The 21,523-nt window shown below is 50.6% G+C and overlaps 1 protein-coding gene across 1 annotated transcript in view; it reads left to right on the top strand.

Moving 5' to 3' along the window:
* The first annotated feature begins 597 nt into the window (after nt 1-597).
* LOC139765648 (probable cytochrome P450 301a1, mitochondrial) overlaps nt 598-21,523 on the top strand; it is an 84,384-nt gene continuing 63,458 nt past the window's right edge. The window contains exon 1 of the mRNA XM_071693344.1: nt 598-723. The gene's annotated coding sequence lies outside the window, so the exon portion shown is untranslated. The remainder of the gene's footprint in view (nt 724-21,523) is intronic.

A 21,523-nucleotide genomic window follows, 5' to 3' on the forward strand; every position in this document is an offset into this window, starting at 1 on the left:
TGAAGGTCATTTAATATATTTTCACTACGTCAAGCTCAAACAGTTTTTTGTTTTTTTGATGGAATAGAGTCCATCAGATGGAGGGTACAGAAGGAACTGAATCAACTAGATGGATCAAATAACAACTTTTATCACCTAGATGGAACAGATGGAACCGATTAACCAGAGGGAAATAAAGGAAGGGACTAGCAAGAAGGAACAGTAAGAACCAATCACATAGAGGGAACAATAGGAACGGACCAACTAGAAGTCATGATAGGGACTTGTTGTATAGCTGAAGCCTTAGTTGGGTACGCGCGATGTCAGATGACGCGTTGATTCCGTGACTCGCGATGACGTGCAAGTGACGTCATCGGTCACGCCACTGAATCACGACTTGGGATTGGCCTCCGCCGGACTAGTGAGCGGACCAGGGTATGTGAGGGAGGTGAGGGTGGTGCTGGCGTGGACTGCGTTGAGCAGTTGTCACCTGGATTTTGAACGTGTAACCTGAGCTTCTTGAACAAGTGTTGTCTGCCAGGGTTCCAGTCTTAACCCTCGACAGTCTTCGGGAGTTTGTGCCGCTGGTGTTCGACTATCTACAAGCTATCTTGGGCATGTCTACCGTTGGGGAAGACGTTGTGAAGGCCGGTGCCCTGGCGACTCGAGTGAGCGATCCGGTGATGGAGGTCCGGTTGATCGCAGAGTTCGACAGATCGTCACACGACGTGATCAAGTGGCTGGGTAAGTTCGAGCTGATGTATCAGCTGTGAGGTGAGTTTGTCGGGTTTATACATCATTATTATCATCATCCCACTGCGGCTCATCAGCGGTGCGTTTGCTGTCTACCGGCAGCTGAGTAGTGCCAGCAAGATGGTGTACGAAAGAATCAAGGAAGATCTTGTCTCCTCATTTGCGTCAGATTGGTTTTACGCTTACGAGCAGTTCACCGCTCGTAAGCTGGGTGATGGTGAGTCGAGGGGACGTGTACGTGGCCAGACTTGCGTCGTCTGGCAGTGCTGTTTGGGGGTATGCCTGACACCAGTCTGGCCTGTGCGTTTGTGGCCGGCCTAGCCGACGCTGCCCACCGCATCCTGCGGGCTGGTTCACGCATGGAATCCATGGGCATTGGCCAGATCCTGAGCCGCGCCCGTGTCGTGCTGGCTGAGGAGAATGGCGGCGCAGCTGCGGCAGTTGTTGCGCTGCGGCGCGCTGCTCGTGCTGGTGAACAGGTCGAGGCAGCTGTTGTAACCTGCTGTGACTCTGGTTAGCCCAGTCACTACGCCTGTGACTGTTTACCTGGACGGGACGGGCGCCGAGGTGGACGCGGCAACATACGCTCCTTTTGCTGTGGCCGCCGAGGGCATATCGCTTCGTCGTGCCAGCGCCAGCCTCCTCTCCGGCTCGTCAGTAACACGCTCTGCCGAGGGTCCGGTTAATCGTGGATGGGGTGAGCTGCGACGCCCTGGTGGACACCGGCTGTACGAAGAGCATCGCGCACGTTTCTGTTAGATCCGGTGAACGGTACTTGTGCGAGGTAACGGGTGTGATGCACATCCAGCCGCCGTCAGGAGTTGCGTCACCAGTGGAGGTGCTGGTGGTGGTCGCTAGGCCGTTGAACCTCATCTTCGTCCTGGGCATGAATGGCGTTAACATTTTTCGTGAGGTGACGATGCGCACGCCGAACGACGTGCGCTTTGGTGTTGACGAGTCTCCATCTTCAGCAGTAGCGACTGTGGCAACAGGTCCCGTTATTGATGAAAAAGATTTCACCGTGACCTATGATGCGGTAGCGAGAAAGTGGACGGTTTTGTGGGTGTCGTATGACGGTACGGAGCCGCCACGTCTGTTGGACACCACTCTAGAGTACCGGATACGACCGGAGGCTCGCCAAGAGCACGAACGCGAGCTGTCGCTTTGGATTGCAGATGGCTGGCTAGTTCCACACGATGAGATGCGTCACGGAGCATTGAAGGGGACAATCCCGCTAATGGTCGTGGTTCACTAGAATAAAGGGAAGGTACGCCCGGTGCTCGACTTCCGTGAGCTGAGCTCTCATCTTGAGCCACATACGGCCGACGCAGACGTTTGCGGCGAGATGAGTGGCGCCGCCGTGGGCAGAAGATTGCTCTTGTCGACCTGCGTAAAGCCCACCTTCAGGTCCACGTGAGCCACTCGCTCTGGCTGTATCAGACGGTGGTATTCCAGGTACGGCGATACTGTTTGACGCTGTTGGGCTATGGACTAAGCATCGCGCCCTTGGTAATGAAGTACTGTATTGGGACTAGAGGATCAATTGTGCAACTCCTTCGTACTTGGATGATATCCTGGTGGACGAGAGGGTCGCGCTTGCGACAGACGTTGAGAACCACCTCAGTCATCACGGCCTGGAGTGCAAGCCCGCTGAGCGAGTGTCCAAAGAAGCTCGGGTGTTAGGCATACGGGTCTGGAGGGAGCGATGCGGCCTTTTTTCTTTGGGAGCGAGACAACGATGTTGGTGAGGTGCCGGAGAAGTTGACAAGACGCTTGGCGTTTTTCCTTGTGTGGGCGTTTCACGAGTCACTTGCCTGTTTATGGCTGGCTGCGTGTGGCGGCCTCCTACCTGAAAAGAGCCAACACGGTCACCACCTCCTGGGATAGCGAGCTCACCAATCCGGAGCTGCACTCGATGCTCGCCGAGACCCTACATCGTGTGAAATGTTCTGATCCAGCTCAAGATCACTGGAATGTGGATGGCGACGAGGCCATTGTATGGGTGGACTCCAGTGCTCTTGGATTGGGGCGTTGCTGGAGGTGAACGGTAACATCGTTGAGGACTTCTGCTGGCTACGGCAGAACGAATGCTCTCGCATCGATCTCGCCAAGCTGGATGCCGTGTTTCGGGGAGTAAACCTTGCGGTCCATTGGAAGATGAAAACTCTGTTGTTAACTGACTCGAAGACAGTGTACTACTGGGTGATGAACGCACCGTCAGGGAGATCGCGTCTGAAAACGAAAGCTGCCAGCGAGATGCTTGTCCATCGGCGCCTGGAGACGCGCTGACCAGGTGCTACACGAAATATTCACGAAACCAGTAGCCATCCCGGCATTAAGCGCACGCTGTCTCTCTGAAGGAGGCTCTTCCCGTCGATCACTTGACGGCAAGTGCGCAAAGTCGTGCAAGGGTGTGAAGCGTACCAATCCACTGACCCGGCGCCGGAAAGGTGGGAAAGAGGGACATTAGAAGTTTCAGATTGTTGAAGTAGAGTCAGCAAGGACATATGCCACGTCGGGGACCAGCACTATCCGACACTGATAGACTGTGGCCCATCACGATATGCTATTTGAAGGAGACTCAGACGTCAAGACACGACTGGTGTCATTGACCAGCTGGAGTCGGTGTTGCACCGAAAGAGTTGCTGACCGACAACGCGAGTTTGCCAGCCGCCGAGGGATAAACGTCATATATATCTGTGCGAACGTCCCTTCCGGCAACGGGATATCGGAACGATGTCATTTGTCGGTGAAGACAATACCGGCGAGGAAACGCTGCCATGTTACAGAGGTCGTCTATCGCTACAATGCGATGCCACGAGGTGACGACCCTTCGTTCCTCCGCTCCTGCGAATCGACTCTCCAGGTACGAGGTCAGGCCGCTCAGCATGTAAGCGAACATGATCGGCCAGAGAACGCGCAGCATCGCCTCAAGGTCGGCGACAGAGTGTGGATCCGCGCGGCATCCCAGCACAAGATGCAACGTTCAGAGCGCCATTGGATCGGTGACCAGAGTCGTCTGTGCGCTGAATGTCGAGGTGGACGGCGTGCCGCGCCACCTGCGTGATCTGCGGCTGGTCACGTCGCAACCATCTGTGGTAGAGGAGTCGGCTGGGGATGAGGCTACTGGGAACGACGCAGAAGACGACAGTCTGGTGACTCGTGTACCTGCCATTAGAAACAACTTTCCCACAGAGGGAGCCGAAGGTTCGAGCGAGAATGAGGAGGAGGAGAGTCTCCATGACGACCACTGCCACGCCGGAGGTCAAGATCACGCCGTCCGGTGGACCGCTTTCAGTATAGTGATCTGCTTTAAGATCAGGGAGGAGCGTTGTATGGCTGTAACCGAATTGGGTACGGGTGATGTCAGATGACGAAGTGATTCCGTGACTCGCGATGACGTGCAAGTGACGTCATCGGTCACGCCACTGAATCACGGCCTGGGATTGGCTGCCGCCTGACTGGTGAGCGGACCAGGGTATGTGAGGGAGGTGAGGTTGGTGCTGGCGTGGACTGCGTTGAGCAGTTGTCACCTGGATTTTGAACGTGTAACCTGAGCTTCTTGAACAAGTGTTGTCTGCCAGACTTCGTCTTGTCTATTCTTAACCCTCGAGAGAACAACAGGAACGAGGACTGACTAGAAGGAACAATGTAGGAACCAATCAACTAGAGGAAACAATAGGAACGGAACAGCTAGAGGTAAAAAAAAAAACAAGGCAAGAAAAGATTCTGAAAAGCTGCCAGAAAACACCTGCATAGTAACTAGATGGTTGGCTAGTGGGAGAAAGGAGGGGAGACTCGTTTAAAAATTATGGAGGTTAACAAAAGAAAACATACTGAAACTATGGAAACGCCAGAAGATGAGAGATGAATAATAAAAATACGAGGCAATTTCTCTCTCTCTCTCTCTCTCTCTCTCTCTCTCTCTCTCTCTCTCTCTCTCTCTCTCTCTCTCTCTCTCTCTTCGTGTCAGTAGATGTTCTTTGCTGTGGGTTTCGGAGTCCATCACAACTCGCCTTCATCTCATCCTCTTACTGGGCTCGCCAACCCGTCCATCCTTCCTCCACACACACACACACCCGCGCTACCCGGAAGCTAAAATCGTGTGCGCTGTAATTCCGACACGTCTCTGGCTCATCTGCATAAAATGGCAGACTTGTAAAAGATTGATATTCTTTCGGAAAACGCGTAAACTCTCTGATATATATATATATCAAAAAAAAAAAAGAAAACGATCACTGATTTCCATTTAAATTCGGATTTTTTCGGTGCGTTTTTTTTTTTATTTTCAGGGGAGAGGAGAGGAGCTGGGTTATATAATTAGTGAGGGTGCTGGCAGTATGTCGGGTGTTGGCAGGGCCAGCCTGGTGTCACAGGGCCTGCCTGGTGTCACAGGGCCAGCCTGGTGTCACTGCTGGTGCTGTTTTTGTATATGCTGTTTGGTGACTTTGTGTTGAACTCCTGTACATAGTTCTCAACTAACCATCAATTGTTCTTGTAAGTTTTTATTTCACATTTTTATTGCTGTTATTCCACTGGTTGGTGATGGTTCGTGATGTGGTGTTGAATATTTGAGTCATCCCTGGCTTTTGTTTGACGTATTTCATCGACATTATTACCAAGACGAGATGGTCGGTCGGCTGTGACCTCTGACAAAAGATGTGCATTTGTAACACAGTTACAAACAAAAAAAAACATGAGTGGTGTTTGCGGCTGTCACATTTGGTGACCGAGTGTGATTGCCTAGCACTCTTTGGGAATGCGAGGACAATAACAGGGTTACAGAAACGAAGATAACCATGGTAATGTTGTGTTGATGTGTTCCAGGGCGTGGAGCAACTAAGGACAGTAGACACTGCTGGTGCAGAAGTCACGACGAGAGTTGAAGCTAGGATTCTTTAGTGAATGCTAGACGAGAAGTGAGTCGTTGCTTAGTCTCGTGGTATTTCTACACGGGAGGTGAATCACTGTCTGATCTCGTGGTGCTTCTGCAGGAGAGGTGAATCTCTCTCTGATCTCGTGGTGCTTCTGCAGGAGAGGTGAATCTCTCTCTGATCTCGTGGTGCTTCTGCAGGAGAGGTGAATCTCTCTCTGATCTCGTGGTGCTTCTGCAGGAGAGGTGAATCGCTCTCTGATCTCGTGGCGCTGCTGCAAGAGAGGTGAGCCACTGCTTGATCTCGTGGTCCTGCTGCAGGAGAGACGTCACTTTCTGATCTCGTGGGGCTTCTGCAGGAGAGATAAATACGTGTATGATCTCGTGGAGCTTCTGCAGGAGAGGTGAGTCACTTTCTGATCTCGTGGACCTGCTTCAGGAGAAGCGAGTCGCTTTAGGGGTTCTCGTGGTGCTGCTATGGGAGAGGAGAGGAGTTGTAGAGGTTCAATAAGGCTGCTGTTAATGTTGCTGCTGCAGGAGGGACGAGGAGTGACGGAGGTCACTTTGTGGTGTGAAATTTATTCTAGTAGAAGTTTGCTTCTCGGTGTTCGTACATTGATTAACTGAATGACGTGGCGACGATGCGCGGCTTACATAAAGACCCAGGAGCTCTGCGCAAGACATCCTAAGGTTGCTCAGGGCACCGAGGTCATTCAAACCATCTGTGGTGTGAGTTATGAGTGCGGGTGAGAAAGGCTGTCGAGGGACACGGGGGCTGTACAAGGCATATAGATCACTTAAGCCAAGTCTTAAGCTCCAGCGTCGTCGTCACCGCCAGAACCCGAACGTGGGATATGGGAGCGAGGAAAGGGGGTCTCTCTCTCTCTCTCTCTCTCTCTCTCTCTCTCTCTCTCTCTCTCTTGAACAAGAATACGACACACACCCCTGAAATAATGAAACTCACACACGCATGAACTCCGCGTTTCCACTTTGGAAGAAGACCTCTTCATCTCAGTCGTGTGTTCGTGTATAAACTGGGTCTCCATCAATGAATGGAAAAAGAGAGGGTTGTGTGGGAGTGGGGTGGCCTTTGGAAACGCACCTCCCCCTCCCTGCTCACCTTGACAACACAGGTGACGTGTGTGTGTGTGTTAGCTAACCAACCGCGTGGAACAACTCCATTTTCAACCGCAACAACAGGGGGGGGAAAAAAGAGGAATAAAAAAGATCTGGGGAGCTTACATCCCGAGTCATTTGTGTCAGCAATCCTCAAGCCTACGGACTGCAATCTCGCCCCACCATTCACTCCGGCCTGGACATTCATGGGGCTGGTATTGCAGTCTTTTCACCCTCCCTGTTGCTTCATATACGTCAGCTGCACCGCACCAGAAATGACTTTTCTCCCGCCCATCCTCCGTCCCCAAACACACCATCCCCCACAACCCTCACAACTCGTCCCTATCATCGGGGAGGAGGCGAGCCTCCTGTTATGAACTTTTACTTTATTCCCTCCCACTTATAAGCCTGTCCGTTGCCATCTCGTGTTCCTTCTCTCTCTCCCTCTCGATTGTCAAGAACACACACTTCTCATATGGAGTTCCATACCCACTCTTTTCCCCCCTAGTAGGTGTCGAATCGAATTTTAAGTGTTTCATGTTTTCGCATCGTTCGACCGCCAGTATCACACTCGGTCTAGATTCCACCTCTTCTCTCCCGAAAGCCGCCTACATCCTCGTATGCTTTCACTGTGCCCGACGTCAATAATTCCTGGAAATTAAGCTGCAGGGGTTGGCGGGTTTCTTATCGTAGAGGGGACGACCGAGAGACTTTAGCCTCTCTCTCTCTCTCTCTCTCTCTCTCTCTCTCTCTCTCTCTCTCTCTCTCTCTCTCTCTCTCTCTCTCTCATACAAATTTAGTTAGGACACTTACGGTACTACTGTCCCTCAGCAGGTGTGACCTTGTCATAAACCATCAGGTCTTCAGTTACCAGGGTGTCGCCTCCCCCTTGGGTAGACCCAGTGCCTCAGTAGGGTGAAGGGTTTCTCGTTTGGTGTGGAGACATCCAACAGCCACACACACACACACACACACACACACACACACACGAAGACATGAGCAACAGCAACCGAAGCCTAGGGTCACCCACGACCAGCTTTCCTGAAGGAGGCACAGACGGACTACAAGTGTGAGGAAAGGGTGGAAACCATCAGAGGAGACCCCGGGTTGTGGTGTTCTCTCGTAAAAAAATGATTGAATGTAAGAAAGGCATCGGATGGGAGGGGGGGGGGTGGCCACCAGGGATTTCTAAACTGTCACACTGATAAGGGGAGACAAGTGTGATGTTCTGATAGTGTCAGAGTGTTATAACGACCATCAGATGATACCTTCCACTACGTACACAAGGACTCTCCATCAGGTTACAGAAGGACTCTTCACCCATCAGATACCTTCCACCAGGTACACAAGGACTCTCCATCAGGTACAGAAGGACTCTTCACCCATCAGATACCTTCCACCAGGTACACAAGGATCCTCCATCAGGTACACAAGGACTCTTCACCCATCAGATACCTTCCACCACGTACACAAGGACCCTCCATCAGGTACACAAGGACCCTTCAAGTATACGAAGACCCTCCACCTGGTACACAAGGGCATTAGGACTTTCCACTGGTACACAAGGGCATTAGGACTTTCCACAGGTTCCCGACGATCTTTAACCAGGTAAAGTGTTGGGTTTACAAGACCGCCCAGACGCGTGTGGTGTTGTGTTCCCTCACCGTCTATGAAGGGCAGAACCTCCCACCCGACGGCTGGTAATTGGAGATGTCCCGCTCGAGAACAGACAGCCAGAAAAATGGCCTCTGATTGTTTTCAGGCCCAGGAGTGAAACCCCCTCCTCCTTTCTCTCTCCCCCAACCGTGCTGCCATCTTCAAGGCACTTCATATATGTATATTTCTCTCTCTCTCTCTCTCTCTCTCTCTCTCTCTCTCTCTCTCTCTCTCTCTCTCTCTCTCTCTCTCTATTCCTATCATGCCAAAATTTTCCATGGCAGGTTTCCTCCTCCTCCTCCACCACCTCCCCCTCCACGACCGGTACCTCCTCCTCCTCCACCACCTCCCCCTCCACGACCGGTACCTCCTCCTCCACCACCACCTCCCCCTCCACGACCGGTACCTCCTCCTCCACCACCACCTCCCCCTCCACGACCGGTACCTCCTCCTCCGTCCCGATGAGCATGCAGGTCGTGACAGCCATAAATTCCTGCCCCTGGTGGGGGACAACCTTTTGTGTGCAGGAGGTGGACACGTCGGCGTAACTATGCTCCATTGTTATTGAAATTTCACCTTCATTAGCCGGGAGGTTTACGGGGGGGCCACACGCGAGCCGCGTCGCCCAGCGGCTGAATTCACAATGTAAATGATTTTACAGCGGGCGAAGATTTACATGACACGCTTTGCTGGGTTATTTGTAATACTGAAAAGGGGAGAAGGAAGCGGCCCCAAGCGGCAACCACGGCCTCTAGGACGACCTCCCGCCTGTAGGAGGGAGAGAGAGGGAGGGGGAAAAAAAGGACGTACAGTGCTTGTACGACGCTGAAGTCCAGGAAGCTGGGCTTCGTCTCCAAGCGAAGGTGTGGTTGGGTCTTAGCACTCAAAGCTCCGCAAATCAAAAGTGTGGGAAGAAGGGAGGAGGGTGGTGATGTTGCTCCGCGGGAGCACAACTTGCAACACCCTTAAGAGGTTGTAGGTACCTGGGAGTCGCTACGTCAAGGGCCCCTACCACGAAACCCCCCTTGGCCTACAAGACTTGGTAGGTTGGGAGGTGGTGGGTTAACACGACCATACGTCACCACAAAGACCAAGTACCTAACCATGAGAGAGAGGAGACCTCCTACACCAGGAAGTTCTGTAGTAAACTATACTTCCTCTTCAATTCCAGTGGAGGGAAATGTAATGGTGAAATGTATTGTCGAGGAAGATCTCCACTGATGAAATATTCTCGTGTGTTTCGCTTTCCTTAGTGGGTTTCTCTAGAGCGACGTTTCCAAACACTTCCTCGTATTTCCCTGTTATGCAGCGGTAAACAGTTCAATATATAATACAAACATTTCCTTTGCTGAGCCAAGCTGAAGTTTCCGTAGACCTTCGTAAAGAAAAAAGAATCTCTCTCTCTCTCTCTCTCTCTCTCTCTCTCTCTCTCTCTCTCTCTCTCTCTCTCTCTCTCTTCGCAGTCCTGGTAGGGAATATCTAAAAAAAAACCAGAACAGACAGCGCTAACCTTCAAACTGTCTAAACTCCAAAATACCCAGGAAGACAAGACCCACTCAGCTTGATAAACTGACCATTCATCTTTTATCTCGGGGTCTCGTATCCCCGCCTGGTCTGAGGAGACTAGCAGAGCCGGGGGTGTGTATACACCTCCTCCCATCTCCCACACCTCTCATTCCCCTGAAAAGAACATCCACCACTCTCTCAAAATCTACTCCCATAACCCTCCTACGTAACCTTCCCTTCCCTCTAACATCATTTCCTCCTATCCTCGGCCTCCACTTCCCGTCCTTACTTCGACGACTACACCAGCAGTAGTAGCAGCGACACTGACTTCAACTGTTTTGTGATTCCTGACAAATTGGAGGACCGTTAGCCGTCGTCTGTTGACAGCTAGGAGGAGCTAGAGGTGTGTGTGTGTGTGTGTAGCTTTAGGCGGACACCAGCCAGACCATGTCTGTTGGTGGAGGACTACTGCTGCCCTGCGGTTGAATGGACATAGGCCGCTTGCGACCTAACAGGGGAGCTACACTGACCTCTGGTGGATGGGAGTGAGGATGGGTTCCCGATGTAGTTTCTGTACGGGGGTTCAGATCGCCTGAATTATTGACTAGCCCTCCACAGTTCTCTCTGTGGGAGAGGTTTGTAGGGAGGATGTTCTAGATTGAGGTCATCTGTGATGGATTTAGTGTGTGTGTGTGTGTGTGTGTGTGTGTGTGTTAATAGGGCACAATTGTTCTACGTGTTTAAGCGTATAACTTCTTTGAAATGACTCTGTTCTACGGCAATGGGAGGGGGTTCTGTATTCGTAACAGCCCCCCCTCAATCTGTCCACATCATTCATTTACCCAAAGCCATTCTTCTGACCTTTTTGTATTCTCTCCACATTCACCATTTCATCATTTACCTTCTCCATTTATCGTTTACGTTCGCCTCGTAAAAGTCATGCAAACATGGCCCTTTTTTTTTTTTTACTGAGTTATCCTTATGCCTTTTTCGTTCATCTATCTTCGCATTTTTCTCAGAACTGTTCACTCCTGACGTCGTAAAACGCATTTAGAAACTTAAAGGTTCTGATCCCATAAAAATAACATAAAATGTTCGGTCACTTTTATAACCAACCACCCCACAAGCCAGTGTCATCACTTTATATAACTTGAATGTCGTGATGCAGGTCACCCCTCACTCTTCTATCTTCCGTAGTCGACAGATTTGTGGACACAGACTTGTGAGAATAGTGGCCATATTGGATTTGATACACTTAGTAAAGATGGAGTCTCTTAATTTGAGTATCTGATTCAACATTATATAACAAAGTCTCTAAAATTCCTTGTCTATCATAATGGAAAGAGGAAACCTTTTCTTGTTGATATATCATTTTGAAAATCACTACCTCGGCTCAACTCTAGATACACTAGTCTTTGCTCTCCTCTTGTATTAGTTCTTTGTACTTTTTGAAGTGCGTTGACCAAGCAAAAGCATATTATAGTTTCGCCAATATATATATGGAAGACGTGAACATTTTGGTGAACATTGTTTAACACTTACCGGCAGAGAGTTTGACTTCTTCATCATTCTCCTGAGGTGGAGTTCATCTGCGAAGATATTGTTCATCTGTGTTGTTTGCTGTGGGTTAGGTGGTACCTTGGTGTGTGTGTGTGTGTGTCTTTCTTCCACAGAGCATCTGGCTTGGAGGAAAGGACAGACCTAGTTACGGTGATAGGCGTTGAGAGAGAGAGAGAGAGAGAGAGAGAGAGAGAGATTTGGTGGGCCTCCTATCTCACAGCAGGCAACATACGCCCACACAATTTTAGACTAAATCCATGAACATAGGCAATGACATCAGGTATGAAGATCAGAAATATCGTGAGGAACTTGGAAAAAACATATCTACACAGTATAGTATACGAGTTCCCATGCAGCGAGTGGAGGAGGAGGAGGAGGAATTGATCACACGGAAACAAGGGGAGGCTGAGGAACCACAGAGATGACGTCAGACGCTTACTACAACTCCATTCCTATGGAGATACAGGTGGACGAAGAGGGACATTACCCAGGTGGAGGTAGGGATGTAAGACTGTACACCAAGGGACGAGACGAGAAGGTGAAGAAACCATTGGACGCAGGCCATATTGCCTTCATCTAGACGAAAGTTAAGGTGCTCTGTGATTGGTCATTAAGACAAGTGAGCCTCAGGCATGGGCCAGTCAGGGTAGCGATTCTCTGTCCACTTCCTTGATCCAGCAGTTGTGTATTCTAACCTCTGTCACTGGTAGGGTGTGCCATACATCACTCTCCTGAGGAAGACTGTGTCGAAACGAGATCAATAGATTCCTGCCTCTATACTTTTGTTTTCCTTCTTAGCTTTTATCCATTTGTCGCTATAATTAACACTCGCGTATATGGGTTGTGCCTCCGTATAGTGAATCGCATATGTAACTAACTAGCTGTTAGAATTAAAGTCTTGGCTGCTCCGTGGAAATCACCGGGTCTTAGTTAACTGGAGGACCTCTGTTACAGCTGTATACAGACAGCGAGGCTTTGTGTGGAACCTTAGTCTCGGTTGGGCTGCTCAGACAATCGTACAAGGAGAGCTTAAATGTCAGTTCATAAACGATGAATGTAAGCGAGTCCGGCAACGGCAATGCACGCACACCCGCTCGGCTTACAGGCAGGAGCCAAAGCTGGTTCATTCCCTCAACATTCTGTACACAACAGTTCTCACCTGACCAGCTCTGCAGATCGGATCTGCCCACGTCTGGTAGATTCTCTCTCTCTCTCTCTCTCTCTCTCTCTCTCTCTCTCTCTCTCTCTCTCTCTCTCTCTCTCTCTCTCTCTCTACACACACAGAACACTTATATCCACGAATAAAGACGTGTTCACACAGCAGGGTGTTCAGCGAGTTCCAGACCTAGACTTCTACACTTGATCACACCTCCGAGGTCCACAGCTCGTCTTCAATGCTGTTGCTAGCAGCTGTGGGATGACATAGTGCACACAACGTGTGTGTGTGTGTGTGTATGAGCGTGTGCGTTTGTGTGTGTGAACGTGTGTGTTTTCATCCATTCACACTTGAGTTTCTACAGCTGAATATAAATCTGTGTATATATATATATATATATATATATATATATATATATATATATATATATATATATATATATATATATATATATATATATAATGTATATATATATATATATATATATATATATATATATATATATATATATTTATTCTCTCCACCCCTGCATTGAACTTGCAGATATGACCGTGCGTACGTGCGTAGCGTCGATGACTATACGCTTATGAATACTTCAGCATACGCACCTTCAGTACTCACCAGCCTGGGAGCGTGGCAGGGGGAGGCTATCAGCCGGATGGGGCCGCAGGCTGTTTTAAAATTCCCATGAAAATGTGTTGGTAAAATGAAGCTATTTTGAGAGCGTCCCCTCGGGGCTCTGCACGCGCGCCTGCGCGCGCGCGCGCGTGTGTGTGTGTGTGTGTGTGTGTGTGTGTGTGTGTGTGTGTGTGTGTGTGTGTGTGTGTATGTCTGTGTGCAAGGTAGCAGACTACTGAAATAGTGATCACCGTGGAAAAGATATAAAAAGATACATTTAAGTAAATGTGTGATTATCTCGTGTGTGTGTGTGTGTGTGTATATATATATATATATATATATATATATATATATATATATATATATATATATATATATATATATATATATATGATAAACAGGTACGGGTGAGAAGCTGTACAAAAATCTTTAACATTTCATTAATTCCATGTCACGAAATGGAAATGAAATACTATTCCTATGATCATAATCCCAGAGTGTCGATTCGTCAACGATTAAAATGTAGAATTCAGTTTCGCTCTGGCTGGTACGAAAGACTATACTCGTGCTAATTTTCCGATGTCTAGATATCCTGAAAGCAATTAGTATCGGATGTAAATTCGTTGTTAATTTCGGATCCGAAAAACGAGGTGTGAAAATATAAGAAAAAAAACGGTAAGAATAGAATAATACGATTATTTCGTTTGTTTTCGTTCATCCTGGTGTTCCTTATTGAGCTCCAGCCAAAAGCCTTCGTCTTTTTTCCTGTTCGTATGTCATTTCATTCGTTCGTCTCTTCATTCGTCCATCTCTTCCCTCATTCGTCTCTTCATTCGTCCTTTTTCTCACTCGTCCATCTCTTGTCCGTTCGTGTACAGAGCGCCACTGTACTTACGTTACTCACCTTCGTTATATTTCCATTCACTCTAAGTTTAAAATGGCATTTCAGTGGCTGGGTTGAAGTTCAACTTCATCCGGTTTCCTCTCTGTGAGTCGCATCAACAACGGCCATAGGAGAGGCCGCTGCCTTCCCTTGACCACAATCGTCCAAAGGAAAAACATCGTCGAGAGAGAGAGAGAGAGAGAGAGAGAGAGAGAGAGAGAGAGAGAGAGAGAGAGAGAGAGAGAGAGAATCTATGGAAGGAACCCATGTCTACCTGCACAGCACCTCTGTCTTGTTTACTTTTGACTTGATTCGCTTTTGTTTACAGTCCATGGATTGATGGTGAGTAGGCGGGGTGTTCCCCTGCTGGAGATCCATCTCTGGCATCGTCCACTCCTCCCTCCGGAGGGGGCCAGATAGTTTTAGGCAATAGCACCTTTGTTATCCACTCCTTCTGCCGAAAGAAGAACCCGAAGGAGTTGGTCATAGTCAGCCGCCACCGCCGTCGTCATCCACTCCTCCTGCTGAAGGAGCCACGAAATTAGCGCTGGCCATCGGTGCCAACACTATCATCCACTCCTCCTGCCGAAGGGGCCATGAAATTAGCGCTGGCCATCGGTGCCAACACTATCATCCACTCCTCCTGACGAAGGAGTCACCGGGGGTAACTGGCCACCAGCGCCATCGGTAACCAATCCTCACTGCCAAAGGGAGCACGAGAGAGGGTGCTGGTCGTCGCCTTTGTAGCACAGGTGATGGTGCAGCCTCCCGTCTCTTCCCTTGGACAGTAGTAGCCTTGCCCCTCTGTCCTCGGCAGTGTCCACGACAGGAGGACAACACCAGCAGGTACACACACAAGCTCGGAATTAGCGTCAATATGTCATTTATTAACGTGAGCCTCGAGCCAGAGGGGCTAAATCCTCCCTGGGGCTGGCCAATTAATGTTCGGACACCAGTCGAGCGACGAGTTTCAAAGCCGCTCCCAGTTATCCCACATCCAGCCGTCCCAGACCTGGTTTGTCAAAGCAATATTATATCTTTGTGACAGCTCTGTGCTTGGCTGCACGGAACAAGGCGAGTGGCTATGACGGAGGTCAGACACAGGTGTGGCCTGGGTGCTCGGGTAAGCACAGTGGACTGGAACGATACCAAGCGAGCGTTTGAACTAACTGAGGAATACACGTGATGCCTGGCCCTCACACCACTCATCCCTCGCCACAACAATCGCCACTTCCTCTCCTCCATGACGGGCTACTCCTTTCTTCTCCTTCCTCCTCCTTCACCGTTCCTCACTGCCTTCTCACTCCTCCCCCTCGCTGCCCTTCTTGGCCGCTCTCCCTCCCTCCTGCTCGGCGGGGTTTACGAGCGAGCGTCGTGATTGGTAGTGGAGCACAAAACCCAGCAGTCATTTGGTGCCGGCTGAGAACCGCACTAAAACTCCCTTATTTTCCTCCTCATGGATTCATCAGGGTGCCCGAACGACAAAAATATCCCCAGGAAAAAAAATGGAGGAAAATGTTAATGGTGGAACTAGAGTTTGAATCCTTTTTTTTTTCTTCTAACTTCCATCCGATAGTCTATCAAACGTATCCTAATTATTGCCATCTGGTGGAGTGTATCCTGGTTATAGACTTGCTGAATAATAATAGAGACTTGAGATTAAGCTTCTGAAAACCCTGGTCTCTTAGTGTGATTGATCTTAAGGAGGTGCTGGAGCTGGTGGTCTCGTAGCGTGACATGGCAAGACGTGGAGGAGCAGGTCTTGTGGTGTGAGTGATGAGGAGACGTGGAGGAGCAGGTCTCGTAGCGTGACATGGCGAGACGTGGAGGAGCAGGTCTCGTAGCGTGACATGGCGAGACGTGGAAGAGCAGGTCTCGTAGCGTGAGTGATGAGGGGACGTGGAGGAGCAGGACTCGTAGTGTGAGTGATGACGAGACGTGGTGCTTCTCTCCTCACGGAGAGGGTCGAGGGTGGAGGAGATGAACGACGCCAGGCCCTGGACGTGCCTGGCGGGGGACCAGGCGGCTACTGGTTTCTCTTAATACAGGGTTGGGGCGGCGCCCTTGTTAGGACGCGCCAGACACCAACTAATTCCGTCAGCAGATCCCCCTCTGCCCCAAGCGGCCTCCCCTCGTCCGTGATCCATTTTCCACCCAGATGCTCCCCTTCAGGATTTCTACACCTCCCTCTACCACCTCCCTATCTCTCCCCCCCTCAGCGACGCCCACGACCCTCCACACGCCTAACCCCCTACATCAACCACTACCATGCCTTACCACTCCTTCCCATTACCACCAACCACCTACCTCTACTTCCTCCTCCCATACAAACCAGAGGCGACGTTGCAGCTGGCAGATGAATGCTGTGGTGGAGGATGTGGTAATAGATCAGAGTGCGAGACGGGAGGCCAGGGAGGGAGGCAGGGGTCGTTTCATATGTGTAGGAGAGACGGTATTGGTCAGGAGGAATGGTGTAATGTATGGGTGGCAGGAACGGCTGTCTGTAGGAGGAACGGCGGTGTGTGGGGGAGGAACGACAGTGTGTGGTGAGAACGACAGTGTGTGGGAGGAACGATAGTACAGCAGTTTGAGAAGAACGACAGCGTGTGAGAGCGGAACGGCAGTGTGTGGGAGGATCGACAGTGTATATAGGAGGAACGGCAGTGTGTGGGAGGAGCGACAGTGTATATAGGAGGAACGAGTGTTTGTATTTAGGTGTGGGAGGAGCGACAGTGTATATAGGGGGAACGGCAGTATGTGGGAGGAGCGACAGTGTATATAGGGGGAACGGCAGTGTGTGGGAGGAGCGACAGTGTATATAGGAGGAACGGCAGTGTGTGGGAGGAGCGACAGTGTATATAGGGGGAACGGCAGTATGTGGGAGGAGCGACAGTGTATATAGGGGGAACGGCAGTGTGTGGGAGGAGCGACAGTGTATATAGGAGGAACGGCAGTGTGTGGGAGGAGCGACAGTGTATATAGGAGGAACGGCAGTGTGTGGGAGGAGCGACAGTGTATATAGGAGGAACGGCAGTGTGTGGGAGGAGCGACAGTGTATATAGGAGGAACGGCAGTGTGTGGGAGGAGCGACAGTGTATATAGGAGGAACGGCAGTGTGTGGGAGGAGCGACAGTGTATATAGGAGGAACGGCAGTGTGTGGGAGGAGCGACAGTGTATATAGGAGGAACGGCAGTGTGTGGGAGGAGCGACAGTGTATATAGGAGGAACGGCAGTGTGTGGGAGGAGCGACAGTGTATATAGGAGGAACGGCAGTGTGTGGGAGGAGCGACAGTGTATATAGGAGGAACGGCAGTGTGTGGGAGGAGCGACAGTGTATATAGGAGGAACGGCAGTGTGTGGGAGGAGCGACAGTGTATATAGGAGGAACGGCAGTGTGTGGGAGGAGCGACAGTGTATATAGGAGGAACGGCAGTGTGTGGGAGGAGCGACAGTGTATATAGGAGGAACGGCAGTGTGTGGGAGGAGCGACAGTGTATATAGGAGGAACGGCAGTGTGTGGGAGGAGCGACAGTGTATATAGGAGGAACGGCAGTGTGTGGGAGGAGCGACAGTGTATATAGGAGGAACGGCAGTGTGTGGGAGGAGCGACAGTGTATATAGGAGGAACGGCAGTGTGTGGGAGGAGCGACAGTGTATATAGGAGGAACGGCAGTGTGTGGGAGGAGCGACAGTGTATATAGGAGGAACGGCAGTGTGTGGGAGGAGCGACAGTGTATATAGGAGGAACGGCAGTGTGTGGGAGGAGCGACAGTGTATATAGGAGGAACGGCAGTGTGTGGGAGGAGCGACAGTGTATATAGGAGGAACGGCAGTGTGTGGGAGGAGCGACAGTGTATATAGGAGGAACGGCAGTGTGTGGGAGGAGCGACAGTGTATATAGGAGGAACGGCAGTGTGTGGGAGGAGCGACAGTGTATATAGGAGGAACGGCAGTGTGTGGGAGGAGCGACAGTGTATATAGGAGGAACGGCAGTGTGTGGGAGGAGCGACAGTGTATATAGGAGGAACGGCAGTGTGTGGGAGGAGCGACAGTGTATATAGGAGGAACGGCAGTGTGTGGGAGGAGCGACAGTGTATATAGGAGGAACGGCAGTGTGTGGGAGGAGCGACAGTGTATATAGGAGGAACGGCAGTGTGTGGGAGGAGCGACAGTGTATATAGGAGGAACGGCAGTGTGTGGGAGGAGCGACAGTGTATATAGGAGGAACGGCAGTGTGTGGGAGGAGCGACAGTGTATATAGGAGGAACGGCAGTGTGTGGGAGGAGCGACAGTGTATATAGGAGGAACGGCAGTGTGTGGGAGGAGCGACAGTGTATATAGGAGGAACGGCAGTGTGTGGGAGGAGCGACAGTGTATATAGGAGGAACGGCAGTGTGTGGGAGGAGCGACAGTGTATATAGGAGGAACGGCAGTGTGTGGGAGGAGCGACAGTGTATATAGGAGGAACGGCAGTGTGTGGGAGGAGCGACAGTGTATATAGGAGGAACGGCAGTGTGTGGGAGGAGCGACAGTGTATATAGGAGGAACGGCAGTGTGTGGGAGGAGCGACAGTGTATATAGGAGGAACGGCAGTGTGTGGGAGGAGCGACAGTGTATATAGGAGGAACGGCAGTGTGTGGGAGGAGCGACAGTGTATATAGGAGGAACGGCAGTGTGTGGGAGGAGCGACAGTGTATATAGGAGGAACGGCAGTGTGTGGGAGGAGCGACAGTGTATATAGGAGGAACGGCAGTGTGTGGGAGGAGCGACAGTGTATATAGGAGGAACGGCAGTGTGTGGGAGGAGCGACAGTGTATATAGGAGGAACGGCAGTGTGTGGGAGGAGCGACAGTGTATATAGGAGGAACGGCAGTGTGTGGGAGGAGCGACAGTGTATATAGGAGGAACGGCAGTGTGTGGGAGGAGCGACAGTGTATATAGGAGGAACGGCAGTGTGTGGGAGGAGCGACAGTGTATATAGGAGGAACGGCAGTGTGTGGGAGGAGCGACAGTGTATATAGGAGGAACGGCAGTGTGTGGGAGGAGCGACAGTGTATATAGGAGGAACGGCAGTGTGTGGGAGGGAGGGAAGCAAGTGCAGCCTGGTGTTAGGGAGGGAAGGAGGCAAGTGCAGTCTGGTGTGGGGGAGGGAAGGAGGCAAGTGCAGTCTGGTGTGAGGGAGGGAGGGAAGCAAGTGCAGCCTGGTGTTAGGGAGGGAAGGAGGCAAGTGCAACCTGGTGTGAGGGAGGGAGGGAAGCAAGTGCAGTCTGGTGTGAGGGAGGGAGGGAGGGAGGGAGGGAGGGAAGCAAGTGCAGCCTGGTGTTAGGGAGGGAAGGAGGCAAGTGCAGTCTGGTGTGAGGGAGGGAGGGAGGGAGGGAAGCAAGTGCAGCCTGGTGTTAGGGAGGGGAGGGAGGGAGACAGATACAGACTGGTGTAAGGGAGGGAGGGAGGGAAGCAAATACAACCTGGTGTGGGGGAGGGAAGGAGGCAAGTGCAGTCTGGTGTGAGGGAGGGAAGGAGGCAAGTGCAGCCTGGTGTGAGGGAGGGAGGGAGGCAAGTGCAGCCTGGTGTGAGGAAAGGAGGGAGGGAGGGAAGCAAGTGCAGCCTGCTGGGAAAGAGGATGACAAAAGACAGATTAGTGCGAGGGAAAGATGGAGGCCAGGGCAAGGAGTGAAAGATCACCACCAACCAGGAGGAGGAGTGAACACTTCTTTGGAAAAGAAGATGGGAATGCTGGGGGAGCTGGAAGGGTAGAATATCAAAATCTTAAACTTTATTCTCAAAGTAGAAAGAGGCTCAATCCTCGGGCAAGGTCGTAGAAAGGGAGACGAGGATGAGAGCGATGAGGGAGAAAGTAAGAGACTTGGGAGGGAAGGTAAGATGGCGAAGGAGGAGGTCTGAGAGGTATACATGGCATAAGGTTAAACAATAGATGATCCGATGGATAGATGTGAGGGAGGGAGGGACATGGCACCCAAGGGGATTTGAATTATATACAAGAATCCCACACACTCGACCGTGGTGCCGGCCTACACCAACCTTTGACCTTATGAGCTCAAAATCATTTCTTATCCACGGAGATTTATTTCCTAGCCACAGGTTTATTTCTTGGACACAGATTTCTTTTCTAGCCACAGGTTTATCTCTTCAACACGGAAATTCATTTCCCAACCACAGGTTTTATACCTGAAACACACAGCTTTATTTCCCAGCCAGAGATTAATTTCTTGAAGTCAGAAATTTCCGTTTTCTTTACCACTAAAAGGAGCAAACCTGTCCATTGTGGGGGAACTTCGACAGAAACTGCTTCACTCGAGAGGCTTTAACAGTTTGACCTGTTGACCTTTCACCTCTGAGGCCGGAAGTTATACTACCTCCAGAGAATAGCTAGTCTCTTCCGTGTGATAACTGTCATCATAACCGAGGGCATCACATGACCTACCCTATAGGCACAGAGGAGATCACATGACCTACCCTATAGGCACAGAAGAGATCACATGACCTGCCCTATAGGCAGAGAGGAGATCACATGACCTATCCTATAGGCTAAGAAGAGATCACATGACCTACCCCATAGGCAGAGAGGAGATCACATGACCTACCCCATAGGCAGAGAGGAGATCACATGACCTACCCCATAGGCAGAGAGGAGATCACATGACCTACCCTATAGGCTAAGAAGAGATCACATGACCTACCCCATAGGCAGAGAGGAGATCACATGACCTACCCTATAGGCACAGAAGAGATCACATGACCTACCCCATAGGCAGAGAGGAGATCACATGACCTACCCTATAGGCTAAGAAGAGATCACATGACCTACCCCATAGGCAGAGAGGAGATCACATGACCTACCCTATAGGCACAGAAGAGATCACATGACCTACCCCATAGGCAGAGAGGAGATCACATGACCTACCCTATAGGCTAAGAAGAGATCACATGACCTACCCTATAGGCACAAAGGACATCACATGACCTACCCTATAGTCAGAGAGAAGATCACACGACCTACTCTATAGGCAGAGAAGACATCACATGACCTACCCTATAGGCAGAGAAGACATCACATGACCTACCCTATAGGCAGAGAAGACATCACATGACCTAACCTGTAAGGTCAGAGGTCAAGAATGAAGTTCGCGCTCATGTCGGCAATAAAGCAGTAAGTCGTCCCTCCTTCAGTGAGCGGGAGTTCTGAGTTCGCCGTCGTTAGAAAGAACGTCTTCGTTGGTGTATCTTCCACCTTCAGGAAATACACGCACATAAGTGTGGGTATTTGGGGTCGATTCAGTGAGGGGCTTCTCTTTAGTGTGTGTGTGTGTGTGTGTGTGTGTGTGTGTGTCTTTGCTTCATTTACGACGCTATTCACGTCTCTGTCCCTCTATAGGCAACACCCTCGTCGTAAACCCCTCTGTT

The sequence above is a fragment of the Panulirus ornatus genome, chromosome 55 (assembly GCF_036320965.1).
Source record: "Panulirus ornatus isolate Po-2019 chromosome 55, ASM3632096v1, whole genome shotgun sequence".
Classification (NCBI taxonomy): Eukaryota; Metazoa; Arthropoda; class Malacostraca; order Decapoda; family Palinuridae; genus Panulirus; species Panulirus ornatus.